Source organism: Mustelus asterias, chromosome 4 (genome assembly GCF_964213995.1).
Source record: "Mustelus asterias chromosome 4, sMusAst1.hap1.1, whole genome shotgun sequence".
In the NCBI taxonomy this organism is placed as follows: Eukaryota; Metazoa; Chordata; class Chondrichthyes; order Carcharhiniformes; family Triakidae; genus Mustelus; species Mustelus asterias.
The window spans coordinates 22,449,056-22,467,990 of record NC_135804.1 but is presented as its reverse complement, the minus strand read 5'-3'; the positions used below and the strand labels follow the sequence as shown (position 1 = coordinate 22,467,990).

Below are 18,935 nucleotides of genomic sequence, written 5' to 3'. Positions count from 1 at the left end.
CCTAAGTGCTTCACAGCATCCAGAATTAAACTGGTACAAGAGTCATTTGTGCAGCTGTTAAACAAATAGTAGCGTATACCGATTTTGAACACTACAATGTAAATTTGGTACGTAAAGAGTTAAAGCAGGATCTTATAACTCAGTATTTTTTTAACGTCGCAATCCTACCAAACAATTAGCCCAGCTCCAATTAACTTTACAGAAGCATTGTTATATCTGATACACATATGGCATACACACTCCCAAAGTGTTGGTCAAGTTACTTCCCTTTTCTCTCTATGGCAGTTGCATATTGAAATGCAAATCGAGCTGAAAACAAACCTTGTTTGAACTAGCCTCTGTTCTCAGCCAGTACCTGGTTTGTTTTAGGTGTACACGTACAGTTAAAAACCTGTTCAGCTTAGCTTCCTCCCCCCGCCCCCCTCATACTAGCTCAGTTACACTGATGATCGATATTCCGGCAAAATGCCTGCTGTGAATCCGAGCAGTTGTAAGCTTTACGTAAACTAAGGGCCGCTTAAGCCTATGCTGGTTCCCACCCATTCTTGGCCTACATTACTCATTCTTTCCCAGCACATTTCAAACAAAAATGGACTGCGGACAAGGCCTCAGTAATTTCAGTTCTTTATCTTCTACTGTTTAGTTTCTGTTTAGCTCTTTAGGAACTGACACAGAAAGGAGGCAATGAGTGACTTCACTCATCAACAAAGGATTAGTACTACACTACTTTACCTTCTTCCCAGTTGCATACTATGTATCATTAAATTAAACCATTCCTATTGACTCCGTTTGGCAATATATTCATGAATTTTCACATACTCATACCTCCTTACACAGATAAGAGAATGAAAAAATACTTTTTCTATTTACAATAATGAGTACATTGTGTTGTGGAGGATTTAGATTTGATAAATGGAAGGGAAGACTAAATCGAGAACATAATTCCATGTCCCCTACAGCAACGACCATAGCTACAACACCAAATGCAATTATTGTACCCAGCTTCGAAGCTTATGCAAATTTACACAAACATACATAATGTGCCAGCAAGCATTTCATTCAAAGCCTTGTGTTAAACAATGTTCAAGCGAAGGTTAATCTGAATCATTCTGCCTTGCTGCTCAATTCAGCTTGCCGTGCAAAGCCTGACATCTACAGTTCTGTCTGGCATCGTCAAGGGCTGCATCATTTCCCACACAGCCATTGAGCAAGCTTTCGCTTTGCAGCACAGGTACCTGAACACACTCACGGCCCTTTATTCCTGGCCTCGGCAATTCATTTTAGCCCCTGACTCCATCAATCTACCACCAACACAGGACAACTTGCTTCTTTGACTCATCAACATTAAGATGAAACTCCATTTGTCCAAACTGAACAACAGCAGACGGCCAAGAGACTACAAATAATCAGGAATTCTGATCAATGGAAGCGCCCCATATATTTACTATAATATCAATGCTCGATACATAAAACGCAAGAGTTTGACTTCCATTTACTGCAAGTTTGGATAACAGGAAATTTATGTATTAAATTTCTTTGGCAGGGTGAAATCAAAATACATTTTTTGTAGCACTGTGCAACAGCGATGAAAAAATTAATAGGAACAGGCTTTTTGTTCCTATAATCTCTAAGCAAATTAAAAACTCTTACTGGCTGCATTTTTGACAGAAATATTAAAGGCGCAGCCAATTTAAAATACTTATAAACAGCAAATGCAAAAAGAAAATCACATTTGCAGTCCCACAAATGCCTCGGGGCACATTTTAAATGATTTTATTGCAATACTGAACATTTACTATAAACAATGTGCGTATAAGTTCCAATAGCACATCTAAATATAGGCTAGGTTTTGCCAAAGAAAATTAAACCAAGCTGTTTCCGCAAAGATTTAATATTGACTGTTGCCGCACAGATCCACACAATACAAAACATTCCATCAATGGGCCACTTAGGACTGTTTTCACTTGGTGTCCTTCTCTCTTTTTTGGTTGGAAAAGGCATGGAGCAAAGAGTGAGTGCCTGAGCTCTGTCAAAAGACAAATAGCCTCTGAAGGCATTAAGGGTTTGCACAGGTTTGTGACACCCCTGTGCTTTCAAATACCAAACAGTAAGGAGCCCCTCCCCACACACATACACAAGCCTTGCCAATTTAGAATTACAAGCAATTTATTGGTAAACACTATTGTTCTCAAATGTCTGTAGACAATCTGTTCCTTCACTATTGTGTTCGGAATAGATGAAAGCCTCGCTTACATTAGCTTTTAATTTGAGGGGCTCCAATTATCGTTTAAAGGCATGTATTAGAGGAATAAAATGGTTACATCTTGCTATCGACACCACAGGTCAATTAATGTAAAAAAAAAGGCAATGTTTCCCTTCTTTTCGCAGTGGCTGCTCCACCGAGGTTGTCCACATATTGGCAAGTGAACTATCCTACTGTGGGTGAGTTTAAGGGGTTTAAAGGCACCAGTTCTGGTGCATTAAAAAAGGAATCCTGAAGATGAATTAACATACAACAATGCATACACTGAATGGCCACTGATCTAATCGGCCAATGCATACCCTAACACTAAATCACAGTTTTGGGAGACACCTAAATGATAAATGGAAACTATCAAGCTTACAGAGGAAAAAAAAATCCTGTTCAGTTACAATTCGTCAATCATTTGTGTGTATTAAAATGAATATAATTTATTTTAACAGCAAGTGTCAACACAACTGCAAAACACCGTGCCCCTAATGAAGCAGCATTAACAGCAACTTGTAGTCTTTAATTTTTAATGTCATTTACTTTCAGGTTACACAATGAAAGAAAAGCTGCAAATGGGCTGGATATTTCGTTTGGATGGGAATGCATAATTTAATTTTTGCGGTCCTTTCCTTGTCTTGCTTCTGAAGAATATTACCTGTACACATTCCTATCCCGTTTCTTAGCGTGTAAATGGATACACTGTGCGGATCACTTACATTGGCTTGGAGATGCTTGGGAACAAACTGCACTTGGGAAGCATTTGAGTCCAATTTCTAAATGTGGTAGCTCCAATTAAAAGCGCACCAAAACCAAATTGTCTACCGTGCTGTACAGGCTGGGCCGGCGACTGTCAATCTGGGACCTTCACTTTTACAGGGTTAGAGGCAGCAACTGTGCTGATTTAAAAATAGGTCTGGCTAGGCATCTGCAACAGACTGAATGCGGACGTGTGTGATGAAGGAGCCATGCACACACACACCGACACTAAATGATGCCCCACAATTAAAGTACAGCATTATTACAGCTTGAAAAACATATATAAATAAATAATTACTGATCACTACCCTGACACCTCCCCCTTTGTGTCCCCCTCCTCCTCCTCCTCTTGCTCCTGCAAGTTCCCCTCCCCTGTCGTTAACTGGAATAACTGGTCCGGTGTGCGGTGCCTCTGCACAGTGGAAATGCGGTGAAATCGGATCCTCGGCGGTGCCCATATTTCTGCCGGAACTTCCGAGCGATGTGTGTTTCGTGTGTGTGTGTGTCTCTCTCTCTCTCTGCGGGCGAGCACCTGGCTGGGCTGGAGGAGGCGGCGGTGGTAGCGGCGTGCTCAGCTCCTCACCCTGCTCGGCGCATCCCCTCCCTCCCCGGCCGCCGACATGCACGCACCCCTCGTCCGCGTACGAACTCGGGCTGACCCGGTCGCTGGGGGGGGGGGGGGCGATCCTATCCCGATCTCATCATCTAAATATAACATTTTCCACCAGATTCCCCAATTCTATCCAGCTACAGTCGAGTCCACAATTTGAAATGTATATATTTTAAAAAATAAGTGAGGGAATCTGTCCACATAAACTTTGCTTTCTCCATTGATGTGTGTGTGTGTGCGCACAAAAGTAGTCATAAAAATCGCCTTCGATCTGGTATCAGATGCCCTGAAACGGTGTGTTTGGAGCACAAATGATCTCAATGACTGACTGATGTGTCCCAGCTCCCTATTGAGTCTCGATTATCTGCTCATCTCATCTCGCATCTCCCCCTCCACTTCACTTCTGCTCTCCTATTACTTCCAACACTCGGGTTTTTTTTGTCTCTCTACCTTTCTCCCGTCTCTTCGGCGAGTCCACCTCCTCCTGGGCTTTTTTTTTGTTATTGTTGCTCTCTCTCTCTCCCCCCCCCCCCCCCCCTGTCTGGACTGTCTGCTGAAATCTGCCCCAATGTCCCATTCTCCCAGATGGGAGTCGATCCCATCCCTCTCTCTTTTTTCTATTATATATAGATATTTCTCTGGTCCCAATCGGGGCTCGCTCCTCTCCCTCTCCTGTCCCCTTCTTCCTGCTGGATCTGCCAACAATCCAGCGTCTCCTGATCCTCTGTTTCCACCCCCCCCCCCCCCCATTCACCCGCCCTTGTTTTCATCTTCTCCATTTCGCCTGTCGCCCTTTGCCCTTTTTTCCACCCTCCCTGCGTTTCATCTTGCCGTTTTCACTCTCTGCTCCCGTCCTTTCTCTCCCTCTTTATCTTCCACTCCTCTGATCCCCATCTCTCTCTCTCTCTCCATCGCTTTCCCTTTTCTCCTTTCCCTCTTTCTCGTCATTCCTCTCCCCCTTTTTATCTTCCTCTCCTCTGATCCCCATCTCTCCATCGCTTTGCCCCTTTTCTCTTCTTTCTCTCCCCCTTTATCTGTGCATTCCTCTCCCCCTTTTTATTAATCTTCCTCTCCTCTGATCCCCATCTCTTTCCATCTCTTTCTCTCTTCCCCCCTTGGCTCCGATCGGCTCATCTCTTCCCCCTTGCCCTTTTCTGTCAACTCTCGCTCCGACCCATTTCCCCCCCTTTTACTTCCTTCTTCCATTCGCTGGATCCCCCCCCCCCCCCCCCTTTCCTTTTCTCCCTCCCTGTCCACCTCCAGGATTTCTCCTCCGCTCTGACTGCCGCTCGCTGACTCTCCGACTCTTTTTAAACACATTCTCCAAAACCGATCGATCACATGTGACTCTGAGAATCCGAAAATAAAGTCAACACGGGATCAAGGCTCCTACATTCAGCTCCCCCCCCCCCCTTTCCTGCCCTCCCCTCCCTTCCAACATCCCAGGAATTGAGAAAACAAAACCTCGGGGAAAAAAAAAGAAATGGTAAAAAAATTACAGAGAGAGAAAACTCTTTAAGACAACCGCCTTCCGATCCTGGGACTCAAAAGGAGGAGGAGAGAGAAAAGAGAGAGAAAAAAACAAAATGAAGAAATCCAACCTCTTTTTTTTAACTGAACCGCATCCCAACTAATACATCCAGGGACACAGAGAGAGAGAGGCAACGGGACGGAGAAAGAAAGCCCCCAGCCCGGCCACAGAAAGCCAGATCCATCCCTCCCCCTATCCCCTCCCTCCGGAAGAAAGACGGACCCTCACAGCCGAGCTCCCAAGCTTCATCTGCCGGCGTGCGGACCCCGGGCAGCAGCCGGCACTCGGAGCCCTCAATCCCCGCGGCTTCTCCGACTAGCCTGCCCCCCCCCCCCGGGGGAGGGGGGGTAGGGAGGTGGGGGTGACCACCACTAAATAAGATAGCTATTGACTTCAAACAGATCTAACCTCCCCTCCCTCCCCAACAACAACAAAAAACATTGCACTAAAAAAAAGAAGGGGGGGAGAGACTTATGTTGCCGGCTGCTCAAGATCAGGTTGGTGCGGATGTAAACATTACAAGGTAACAAAAAATAAATAACAATAATAATAAACTTGAGTGTTCAAAGTTGTGCTGGGATGCGGGCTGTGTTTATTATGACCATTTGCAAATAATAATAAGGAGAAAAGTACAAGTGGGAGGGAGGGGAAAGGTTTCAGGCTGGCGAAAGGGAGAGAGAGGAGAGAGGCGATGGTCTATAATTAACACATCCACAAAAGAAGCAAAGTGGCAGGAGAGGGGGAGAAAGGAGAAGGGGAGGAGAGGGAGAGAGGGGGGGGGGGGGGAGAGAAAGAGAAGAAGAAAAAAAAAGTTGCAACTTACGATTTTTCCACCGTGTGCTGTTTGCAAAAGGAGAAATGGTGTAATCCAGATCAGCTCGTAAAGATCCCATACAAAGAATCCTTCGGGGGGCCCCGGCGGCACCGCTTCGTGTTAGGACGGCCAGGACATTCCAGGAGCGAGCAATTTCAGCGGTGGCGGCGGAAAAGAGGGCGAAACTCGCAATGAAAAAAAGTCGATGGATCTTTATTCTGCTAATTAGTTTCCGTGCAAAAATGGCTGTGATTAATTCAGTGCGCATGTGCTTCATTACGAAGGCACGACGGGAAGGGCTAATTAGCGACCTCGGATCAATATTCAAGTGACGCTTTTCGGAGTGAGCCACAAAGTCAGGAATATAGAGATGTGTGTGTATATATATATATATATATTTATGGGGGGAAAAAAAACCACCGACTGCTACACAAATGCAAGCAGGAGGAGGGAGGGAGAGGGAGAGGGGGGAAACCAGATGGAAATAAAGAATCTACTGTATATGTATAATAATAAGGCGATCTGCTTAAAAAAAACTCCCAACCCCTCTGCATAGATTCTCATTAATTCCAGTCCTGATTAACAGGGGTCCCTGCGAGCTCTTCCCAAGACGTCGTGGGTTTTTTTCCCTTTTACCCCCCCCCCCCAAACTATTAAGCCATCGTTTTGTGTGCACTGATAATTTTTAATTTCTTTTAATCCTCTCTCTCTCTCCCTTTCTATCTATATATATATATATATATATATATAGTTTTAGTTGCATTAGCTGCAAAATAATATCATGCCAGCTCTACGATTTTTAAGGGGGGGGGGTCTTTTTTGCTATAATGTTACACACGCCAAATGCTGATTTTTCTAAGGTCGTTCTCTTCTTAGCATTTTTTTCTTTCAAAAAGCAGAAAGATTTTCCTGACCAATGTTGTAGAATGAATTCTTTTTTTCAAAAAATTTTTTGACAATGGGCAGGTTTCCCAGGATCGAGCTTTCTAATTTTTTTTTTTAATTTTTAAAATAAAACGCGCACGTTACATTACTTTGCAATTGATGGATAAACTCAATTCTCTCAAAATTCTCAAAACTTTACCTTTGAATGCTCAGTGCTGGGAAACACACTTGTGAAACTTGCGCTCGGGAAGGTAAATTCCTTTCCCTGTTTCGCGATTCCTAATACACATTTCTCAAAGGATTTCATGGAGAGACTAATGCAGTATTTTCACCTTTTTTCTAAAGGCGTTAATACTAATTTCTTATCAGGTTTAAAAATGCTAATTTCACTGTTTTTTGACGCTGTCACCGAGAATCCACATTTCTTTAGGTATCGTTCCTTTCCTTTTCGCTTATTCACCTTTCCCAAGTAATTGAAGGCAACATCTACATTGTCAAAATAAATGAGGTTGTGAAATCGGTTCCAGTGCAATTTGAACTGAAATGGTAGAATATTTTGGATTGCATGTAGCTTTCTTCCAACTTTCCCGCTGTCCGCATTGTCTTGAGAGAGTTGATGATTTGAAAGGTTGGGAGGGGGGGGGGGGGGGTGGGGGGTGGAAAAAGAAGAAAGGAAAGCCCCAGTGCCAGGACCACATTTCAGAAATAAACACAACAGACAAATTTACTGGAAGCACAGGACAGGGAAAATCTGGGAAAACACACACTTGCTTGTGCGGGGTCTCAGACTTTTCCCACTGCTACACTCGCTCGAATTGGAATTGAAAGTGTTTTAGTCACTGTATCGAGCGGATGTAACGGAATTTGCTGCGATCGATCGGCGATCTTTCGAACAGTTTTCAGGCTTGTTTGGGAGTTAATAAAATGAAATAAACCAACTACACAAATAAAAGCCAAGAGTTTGAACACAGTGTCGAATGCCACAGGAATAGCCAATATCAACAATTATCAACACTGTTCTATAATTATATAACCGCTGGATCAATAGCAACTATATTTATATTAAGTATATAGTTTTCTCCGTGTTCTCAAATAAAAACAAGCTACTGCGGCTCAAACCCTGGTGAATATACTTGCATTTCATTTTATTTTGCTATTTATGTACGTATTTCTCCCAAACCAGTCCTGCTAAGTTACTGATAAGTCTTTTTTTTCAGCGCTTATACCGATGTATTTTTTTAAAAAACAGCATGTAATGCTGTACATGTTCTGCTTCACCATTTGAGAGAAATACGCGTTGAGGAGGAATATTTTCTGATGTGCTCAATTTATAGTGCATTATTGTCCGCGGAAATATTCTGAGCTTGTTCTAATCAAGCAATGGAGAGAGTAGGAAAATCAACCCCTAAATGCATGTCAAAATGACCAATTGTTATCTTCCCGCAAGCTTCCTGCTCCTGTTTCTTTCTATCTATATATTTAATATATTTCAATGTATGTACAAAATGCCTTGATGAATAAAACATGAATTGCTAAGGCAGAGGTTGTGTACAGGCAAGGGGGGAAGAAAAAAAACATTAGATATTTGGGGAATTGTAGTTGCTCTGAAAGCGACATGGTTTCTGGGCAGTCCAGTGTAGGGATTTCAGGATACCGCGGTGCTTGTTTGGGGTAGATCAGCGGGGCCTGGGGTCTCTCTCTCTCTCTCTCTCTCTGTGTTCTCTTACTGGATGAAATGATAGTTGAATGAATGAAGGATGGGGTTGACGGTAGTTGTGTCTGGCTGGGGTTTTATTTTTGCAGGTGCAATGGCAGCGCCCTCTGATGTTCAACACTGACCGCCCTAAGCATTTTTCATCTCCCTCCCAACCTCCTCCACACCCCTAGCTGTAAATACGTACATGCAGCAAACAACAAATCTAACATCCTCTCATAAATACGCCTGACTAGCTGAGCTATTACACGGGCTTAGATTGGAACGGGGGGGGGGGGGGTGTTAGAGAGAGAAAGAAGATACATTTGATTACCGAAAGGAAACATCAAAATAGCAAAGCAAATCTGTGTCGAAATTATTTGCAATATAGTTTCCGTTAAAATAATAGTTAAAGTCTTCCCTTCCTTGTTTCATCGTGGCATCTATGTGTTTACCTTTTTACCTGCTGATCGACAAATGTTACCCTAACTTTCTTTTTTCCCCCAAAAAAATGTTTTAAATAAAGGAATGCAATTTAATTCGTACTCAATGCAATTCACGCTGCGATTCTAAAAATGTGTTCTACTTTGCGAAACTAAGTTGAAATTCTTGCCCTGTGCGGACACTTCTCACCTTTACCGCAATACGCATTCGACCCAATGCAGTTTTGCGTGTCCCAGGGCAGCAATGCTTAATTAACAATGGACCATGATTGTATTATAATTAGTACAAACTCAGGTTTATCGTGAAAGTGCGTGTTTGTGGTCAAACCAACGAATATTTCAGCGCAAACGAAGCAATTGCGTTATCGTCGCGCCAGGGATTAAAACAGTTTTTGCTCAAGTTTAAATGCCCTCTAACAGTTTCAGGTATTGGGACTTTGATGTTCTGAATTGGTTGCATCGAATGCTAACGCTGAAAATTACCGTTTACATTTTACACAGTGAGGTGTGGGAGCCCAGTGTTTACCCCTAAAGGGTATCTGTAAATTGCAAATGCTCGGTGAGTGTGTGTGTGTGTGTGGAGCTGAGTACAGTAATAAATATTGGTGAAATAATCTCCAAAAAAAGTCGACTGAGGTCTTTTTTCAAAGTGATTGTTTTAGGCTTTGATATCTGCTAAACAATTTTGGCAATAAGATTACAATGGAAATAAATCGGCAGTGTGGAGCGCTGATTCCCATTAACAACATGATGTATGAAGCACATTTTAGCATTTCTGTCAAAAACGACTCCTCATTCCTCGAATGAGAAAGGATACATCTTACAAAACGTTTACCTCGAAATAATTTATGCAAATCAAATTTAGCAATTTTATCATGGAAAAGGCACGCGCATCTGCTGGCTTTTGCCAAAAAAAGGGCACTGGGCGAAAATCAAACTTTGATGGATGACAAAGTGCTATATTTATTTCTCACTTTTAACACGGGGAATGCACTTTAACTAAGCAACTAAGGCACAGAAATCGTCTCCATTGCAAGGCACAACGTTTATACTTCCATTCCCCAATATGCACATTTTAAACTTTAAGAAACAACTCCATACCGGGGTCTAATTACAAGTAAACATCTTAAATTACTTCAACACAGACTAATGTACGAATACATGCTACCTATATCATCCCATTCAGTTTATAATGATACTCGTTCACTTGCTAGCCAGCAAAACGCGTGTGTATTCCAGGTTTGTATGTCTTTTTTAATATGAATCGACTGAACTCTTTCAAAGGGTTTGACCTGCGATGTAACGCTTTTTTTTATTAATAGTGGACAGTGGAACTCCGACAGATATAACGGAGATTGGTTTCGCTACAGGTCCCGAAGGTTGCTCGGAGTTTCCTTAGTGATGCAAATGCATTGCAGTTTGATGTCCTGCTTGATACCTTCGGTATAACACAGTGCTTACATGTTACATTTTGATGTGCGTGTGTTTGGAGTGGGCGAATGTTGGAAAGCAAAACTAACTGATAGCTGTCCAGTCGAAAGGATTAGGCATTTTTGAAAAAAAAGATAGGTATTTGGCTCAGACTGCACTCCCATGGCCACAGAGAGAGGCAACGCTTTCTACACAAGAGACAGCCAGCCGCGCACACGGGCGCAGACAGATACACACATAGACACACACTGAGACCTTAACAGAGCCATGTGATACATATCCAAAAATCCCTGCACCCAGTTCATTGATTGATTTATCTATATGCATCGTATATACACGTACGTATACAGGATACTGTATCATGCATACACGTGTGTCCAGTGCATACAAGTTACCACAGAGCTCCATAATTTATTTTTAATGAAGGCAATATATATCCCCAACAACCTTTATTGGTAATCTTATTTTTTTATACAGCTGATGTTCCCTACAGCAATACCAAAAAAAACCCCTTTTTCCTATTTTTCTGGCTGTCAGTGGGATGCAATGAGGAGATCCTTCGGCGGTGCCTTGCTAGAAACTGTTCCTTACAACACAGTATTCATGACATTGTGGGCAGGTTATCAGCCCACAAGTTCCCAATAGAGGGACAGCGTAAAACTTTTATTTGGGTATCCCCTTCAGGCTTGACAACTTAGTGATGTAAGGTTTTAAAATACAAATTGTTTACGCTGCTAATTTCAATACCGTCTCCATCAGTTGCTAACAATGTTGCGACGTTATTTCTATATATAACGTTATCAAATTAGTTTGGGACACTTGCAGTGTTTCCAATTTTGGAAGCTTCGCTGTTTGGTTGTCGGGTTGGAATGCTAGAATAACTTGTCAATAAATAGGAATTTCCTACAATTCACAGTTTAGCATTGTGTAGTCGTCATTCTATTTGACGCAGTTCGCGCTTACTTTTCTAAACGTTTAATTTCGATGTATTATGTTTTTGAATCAGCCAAACCAATTCTCTCATTATATATATATATAATCTTAAACTCAGATAATAATACACCATTCGCCACATTTATTGATCAAATATAAGGAGACATATTTGCATACATTTAGTACCAAACAGTGATTCTATGCAAAATTCATAAATCGGCAGTGCATTTTAATATAACAAATATATTCGTTTGCCTTTTTGCATTTCTAAGCAATATCAGGCTACACTGAGCTGTCATCCTATAGATTAGTCTTATTTATTCAAATCATATGTATACATCCAACCTGCTCTCTCTCCCCAACCCGCAGTACAATATGTGGAACTACAAGATCATTCCGAACTAAGCGAGTGCAACTTCAGTTTCTGAATGCAAAAAAGAAAAAAAATAATTTGGCTAAAGATTAATTGGCAACGGTTTTACATATTGCAGTTTGCAAAGCACTGACTGGAGTTTGCTGACCTGTTGCCCTAAAGGTCTATGGCGTCGGTGGATTCACTGCAGCAACTGAGAGGCTCAGAACAGGGAATTTCCCTTTCGCATCGACCTTCCAGCCAACCACCAGCTCACCTGAACACATCACATGATTTCCCAGGGCTTGGAGGCCTTCTTGACGTCTTCCACTGACAGGTGACGTGCTTTTTTGACTGCAAAAGGTTGTCAAAAGGTGCAGTTTGCAAAGATTTGTGGGGATTGTAGTTCAGCGCGGCCCTTGAGTCCTATCTGACTTGCTAGCACTTGGCCCCTAAGCAAACTACAACGCGCAGAGGACAAGGGCACCTAACGCTTGGCCGGAGAGAGCTTGCACGTTCCCATCAGTATCTCATCTCCATCTGGGACCATATCTCATTTGCACTTTTGTTTCGGTGACTTGGCACTACACTGTACGCTGTTCATTCATTACTTTTCTTTACAGTTCTCATTTTTTTATCACCTGCACACATATATATATAGTCGTTTGCGGCACTGGGGGGGGAAGGGGGTTCCCACTTCGCCGCCGAACCACAGTCAAGTTTAATTAAACTTACTTCGATGGACACATTCAAGGCGTTCTTATCGATGAAAACACGACTGGTTAAGAAGCGCTGAATATTTAACACCCGCGGATAAATTATTGATAAAGCTCATCAAAAATACAGATCTTAATGTCAGGAAGTAACGGGGCAATTCAGCGCGTGCAACTCTGAAAAGGCATTTTTTAAAAAATCTAAAATAAGCAAATTATTGCCATTTCTGCGGTTTGGAAAATAGCTTGGAGCGGAGTTTGGTGCGCCCGTTGTTTAATTGCACCTAGCTGCATATCTCATCGCCCTGGAAGATTTTTTTTTGAAACTTAAGTACGAGTAATTCTTCCAGTTCCAGTTGATTAACTATCCATAGTATCCCTCCTGATTGTGCCCCACCACGTCACGTTACGAAACATACTATGCCCCTGACCCTTCAACTGAAATGCTTCTTAGCCTGATTCATGGAACAGTCAACATGTTAGCAGTTTTCACTGTGACTTGCTAATTGACACCAACGTGCAACAGCCACCAGTGACTGACATCTAAAGGCTTTGAAAACAAAGAATGTTGCAGACTGATTTCACAAAGGACAAAGCACCTGATTCCCGCTTTGAAATATGTTCAGTTATAATGCGATTCATTCTTGAGAAACATATATATATATTTGTACAGTTAAAAATAAACAAGTGAATACTTACAATTTATGGGGATGTGACAATTGTAATCCATAGGTGTAATTAAACAAAGATTGCTTATTTTCACGCCTTTAATTCCTCAGGTTACAGAAGTATCTCTGCTCTCAGTTTGATCTTGACTACTCTTAATCTGGACTGGAGCTGCATTTGTGTAACAATAAAAAAAAACGCATCCCGCTGAAGAGGGGGAAGGGTCTTGCTTCCCTCTTTCCTCTTAATTCAAAGTCACTTATTTGATCATTCAAAAATATTTTAGGCACCGAATTCAGCCTCTGCTATTGTCTAATTTGAATAATTCAATTATTTCCAATCTAAATGATCGGGGTATTTCTGATTAAGATTTGTTAGAATTTATTAAATCAAACCAGGAGGGCGAACGTTCGAAGAATTCCCCCCCCCCCCCCCAGTTGATGGGATTAGAATTATTCCTACGTGGAATTAAACTCAACCAGAGCTGACCTGTCCATATTGGGGAATACGCTACATTCACATGACGGCGGGTTGTTTTTTTTTAGAGTGACTTATCATATAATACAACCCATTTTGCGCTATATATGTCATACTCTCCTAAAAATTTACATCATAATATGACAGCTTGGCCCCGAGTCAAAAAGTCATGGGGGCCAGGATTTGCATATATAATCTAAATTGACTCCGATGCGGCGGGAAAGGAGAATTTAACTGGTGGCAGGTTGACACATTTCGGACGAATTGTTAAGATGAAGCCCCCATCCACCAGCTTGGGTGGATGTCGAAAGCCCCAGGGTACCAAATGAAGGAGGACAAAGGTGTTCTCCTGGTCAACATTTAGCCAACCTAATGAAAAATGTCCGCTTATCTCATTACGGGGGACCTTGCTGGGAGGGCAAACTGGACGTTAACATCTGTCTGATAAACAACACTTCAAAGGTAATCCACTGCCTTGGAATAACTTTGGGACGTTTTAAGGACATAAGCACAAGTTCTTCCTCGAATTTCATTCATTGTCGCAATTTTGAAAGAAAGAATTGCATTCATGGAGACCCCATGACCTCAAAGCACCCTTCACAGCCAGTGGCGTGCTCTATAAACAAAACCAGGAAAATGCTGGAAACTCTCAGACCGTGTCTGTGGAGAGAACAGGCAATTTAATGTTTCAGGGACGTGGATCAGGACTGGAGGAGCAGGTTTTTAAAAAAAGGAGCAAGGACCAGGGAAAAGTGGAAGGCAGTACAGTTTGAAGTGTGTGTGTGATGCAGCGGCTGAACTTCCGAGGGCTTTATTCCGATCTCAAAAGGTAACGTCGGAAGAAGGCTGGCAATTTCCGCTCCTCGCTGTTTCGCTGGAGTTTCCACCAACCTTACACCGAAGTTACAATGGGAGATTGGATATCTCCCTGCAGAAATTACTCTGTGGAAAAGAATCCATTTAAGGAACTCGACTGTACCTCTTTTTTAAAAAAAATCTCTGAAAGACGTACATCTATTTGAATAGGTATTTACGTTATTAAATATGAGTTAAAATCGGTCTTAACTTCATCAAAAACTGATAGGCAAATCGTTCACTTCTTAGCACGACAACGCAAAGTAGATCAAAGTGCATTAGATCAAAGTGCACCACCCTGCCACTTGTGAAGATGCGATTGTGATTTTTTTTTAAAAATCCCACTATCTAAACACAAGAGCCAGGTTTTCCTGAAGTTGCTGCCCTGCCCATTTAAAATGTTGATTAAAATTACACCTGCCATAAATGAACAGGTGTGCTTTTAGCAAACGTATTACTCAAAAGTCAATTTATTACTTAAAAGTCAAGGTATCTGTTAAATGCATTGCATTGTATGTCCACCTATTACTATGATCTGTTTTAAATCAAAGATTAAATTACCTGCTATAGATTAAATTTATGCTAAAAATCAAATGCTTTCAGTTAAGCACATTTCTCTGTAGCTATAATTTAATTGCTTTAGAAATTCTTAATTTTCGCACCTATATATAGAGAGCGTTAAATAACAATAGCATGCTTTAAAATGTACTTTTACATAAAACAACTTCCAGCTTAATATTAAGCCTTGGCCTTTTTTTAATTCTAAACTACAGTGAATACCATAAATGTTAGCCTTTCCAACAAGACAACCAGTCTCCAGTTTCTAGGCATCCTTAGTAGCTTTTAGCCAGTGGTGTGCATTTTCCCACAGGAAAGCAGCTGCTGCTGGCTGTATACAGAGTCTGGACTGGAAAGGGTCTATTAATATAATGGTATGCAGTTCTTCTACGTGTTAACAATTGGATCTACACACCAAGATGAAAAACAATTTCAGTGATAGTACATTTGCTGACTAGTTTTGAAATGGTATTCTTTTTCCACCATGATACAGAAATAAGATTTTTAGCATGCAAAAGCACAGGCTATTATAGTATTAGAAGCATTTCACTCAAGACTCTGCAGGATCCTCAGAAGCAGTGAGCTGCCTTTCATTTTTGCCAGTGTGGTTCACTGAGGGGGGGAAGAACCTTTTAGGTAGACCAATATCAGTTGTAGGCCACCCAACAGTACAATTCTCCAGAGATTCCTTTTTTAGGTGAAAGCAGCATGGATACACTCCCACTGAATTGGTCTCTGGAAAGAGTAAACAAGAATCTGGAATAGCTTGGCACAGATTCCGTGATGATTACTGAATGTTTGTTTAAATCCTTCTGTTTTCATCATTCCGAATAATGTTTGAGGTTTCAGTCTGTACTCTTCAATACAGCGGAGGACAAGGCTGCCAGCTTTCCACAGCCTTATTTGGCATGCAAAGTCGGTTATATTCCAATCCAGGGCAGCACTTAAATAGGGTCTCACTCCAGGAGATCTTTCATACTTTCCCTGCCTGGCTAGGGTTACAATAGCATCAAAATCACATTGGCAAAGTAACACAGCAAAACACATTTAATTTGCACCCTTGCATCATAATCATCTGATTCAAAACAAAGGCCAAACACCCCCAATAATTTGGTCACAGTTTATCCCACTTTATGCTTCGAACCGTTCAATTTTGTGCCACTTGTTATCAACAGGTGAAGCCCCACTGCTCACTCACTTTGAAACTTTTATATGGTGCTGTTTTCCATTTTCAATTCTTCCTCCCAAAAATATGTGTGATACGGTGGCACATTGGTTAGTATTGCTGCCTCACCTCACCAGGGACCTGGGTCGATTCACAGCTTGGGTCACTGTCTATGGGGAGACTGCACATTCTCCAAATGCCCTCCGGGTGCTCTGGTTTCCTCCCACAGTCTGAAAGATGTGCTGGTTAGATGCATTGACCATGCTAAATTCTCCCTCAGTGTACCCGAACAGCCGCCAGTGTGTGGCGACAAGGGGAGTTTCACAGTAACCTCATTGCAGTATTAATGTAAGCCTACTTGTGACACTAATAAATAAACTTTTAATAAAAACTAAACTAGGTCTTTCACATTTTGCTAATCTTCCAAGTTAAACGGCCACACAGTTTGATTTGCCACAGCAAGCATGCTTCTGGTTTTGAGCGACACTATGGTGGTTTGAAAAGACCCTCTCTATCTTACATCTGCACAATGAATCGACCAAAACTTGCCATTTGGAATAGACCGCAATGACATCTGGGACTAGAATCTGGATTTTCGGCTAGCTCTCTGGCCCCATTGCACAGTGCGTCAACACAGTTCGCCAATGGAAGCCCACTAAACCAACAATAACTTGCATTTTTTATAGCACCTCTAACATTGGAAAACATCCCAAGTCAAATTTCAGGGGAAGATAACCTGCAAACCATAGCTCATTGAGCTGTCAATAATTCCGAGATGAATACCGAGCAGAAATGTGAATACAGGGGCACTTAACAACCTAGAGTTCAGAGTTTATCAATTTTACATGTTTGGCAACTTATCTACAATGTTTTCCTCTTTTCACTTTGCTCTTTCCTTATAGTACACATAAAGAAAAAAATCTTTCATTGTGTTTAAAGCTCATTAAAGCTCATTTAAAGCTCGGCACAACATTGTGGGCTGAAGGGCCTGTTCTGTGCTGTACTGTTCTATGTTCTATGTTCTATGTTTGTTTTTATTTCAGACTCAGTAATTCTGTGTCAGCTTTAGTTCAGAGGGAGCACCCCCACCTCTCCATCAGGTGTGGATTGGCTGAGGGTTCAAGTCGGACTCCAGAGACCTGCGCACATAACCTAGGCTGCCATTTCAGAATGGCACTGATAGAATACTGCACAGTTGTTTTCCTTCAGAAAAGATACTCAACTGAGGCCTAACCTGAACCTTTTAGGTGGGTGCAAAAGGAGATGTGGAACGAGTCAGAGAACACCAGGGAAGTAGCTCTGGTGGCAGTGCCAACATTATTCTCAAAACCAATACCCCTAAAACATATATATCTTACTGTTATTTGTGGGGTATCACTTTGCATGAATTCATTGTTCCACTTCCTACATTGGGGCGGCACGGTGGCACAGTGGTTAGCACTACTGACTCACAGCGCCAGGGTCCCGGGTTCGAATACCAGCTTTGGTTACTGTCTGTGTGGAGTCTGCATGTTCTCCCCGTGTCTGCGTGTGTTTCCTCCGGGTGCTCCGGTTTCCTCCCATAGTCCAAAGATATGCAGGTTAGGTGAATTGGCCATGCTAAATTGCCCCTTAGACTCTGGGGGGCTAGCCAGTGTAAATGCATGGGGTTATGGGGATAGGGCCTGGGTGGGATTGTTGTTGGTGCAGACTCGATGGGCTGAATGGCCTCCTTCTGCACTGTAGGATTCTATGATTAAAACAGTGACGACAATTCAGAATTATTTCATTGGTTGCAAAGTATTTTGAAATCGAGCCTTGGGTGATGTCTTGAGGTTTTGAAAGGTGCTTTGGAAATAATAGTGTTTCCTTTTGATTCTCACTGGTAGAGGGAAACTCGGGTTGGAGAAAGGGAACATGAGCAAGGTGTTGTATGACTGTGTCTAGAATCAGGAAAGGAATTGGTGTGATGGATATGGGGAAATTTTCTTCATTCAGAACTGCGAGACTTGGCCCTAGGGACGTGATTACAAAGTGAGGAATCTGAAAGCTCGACATAACTCAATTCAAAGTTGGTACTAATGAAGTGAAAAGAGAGATTTGAAGAAAATCAGAATGGCTGGAGTGGAGATCATTGCACTTTTTAAGGGGAGAATAGATAACAGTTGAAGCAGATGAAAATAATAGTGCTTTGCGAAGAGAACAGGGCAGTGTGATTAATTCTGGATTACCAAAAGGCCAGCGAAGATGCAACAGGTTAGATGGTTTAGAATCGCAGAATGGTCACAGTGCAGCTAGAGACCATTTGGGTCAGTATGTTCATGCTGGTTCTATGCTAGCTTCTCTGCCCTACCCTTTCCTCTCTAGTTCTGCAAATATATTCTCTTTGGGTGCTTATCTAATTCCCTTTGTAAGTGATGATTGAATTCACCTCCACCACACTTTCAGATAGTGCATTCCAGATCCTAAACACTCGCTATATAAAAATGTTTTACTTCATGTTGCTTTTGGTTCTTTTGCCAATCACCTTAAATCAGTGTCCTCTGGTCCTTGACCCTCCAGCCAATAGGAAAAAGTTCTCTTTATTTATTGTGTCTATATCTACCTCATGTTTTTGAAAACCTCTGCATATCTCCTCCCAACCTTCATTCCTTTTAGGAAAACCTGAGCTTCTCCAGTCTACGCACATAAGTAAACCTCTTCATCATAGATTCATAGAATCCCTATAGTGCAGAAGGAGGCTATTCGGCCCATCGAGTTTGCAGCAACTCTCTGAACAAGCATTTTACTCAGGATCACCCCATGTCTTATTCGAGTAACCCC

General features: G+C 42.0%; 1 long non-coding RNA gene across 1 annotated transcript in view; it reads right to left on the bottom strand.

The window, feature by feature from the left end:
- LOC144492537 (uncharacterized) overlaps positions 1-6,228 on the bottom strand; it is a 50,121-nt gene extending 43,893 nt beyond the window's left edge. The window contains exon 1 of the long non-coding RNA XR_013497601.1: positions 5,972-6,228. This is a non-coding gene — a long non-coding RNA (uncharacterized LOC144492537). The remainder of the gene's footprint in view (positions 1-5,971) is intronic.
- Positions 6,229-18,935: the final 12,707 nt, after the last annotated feature.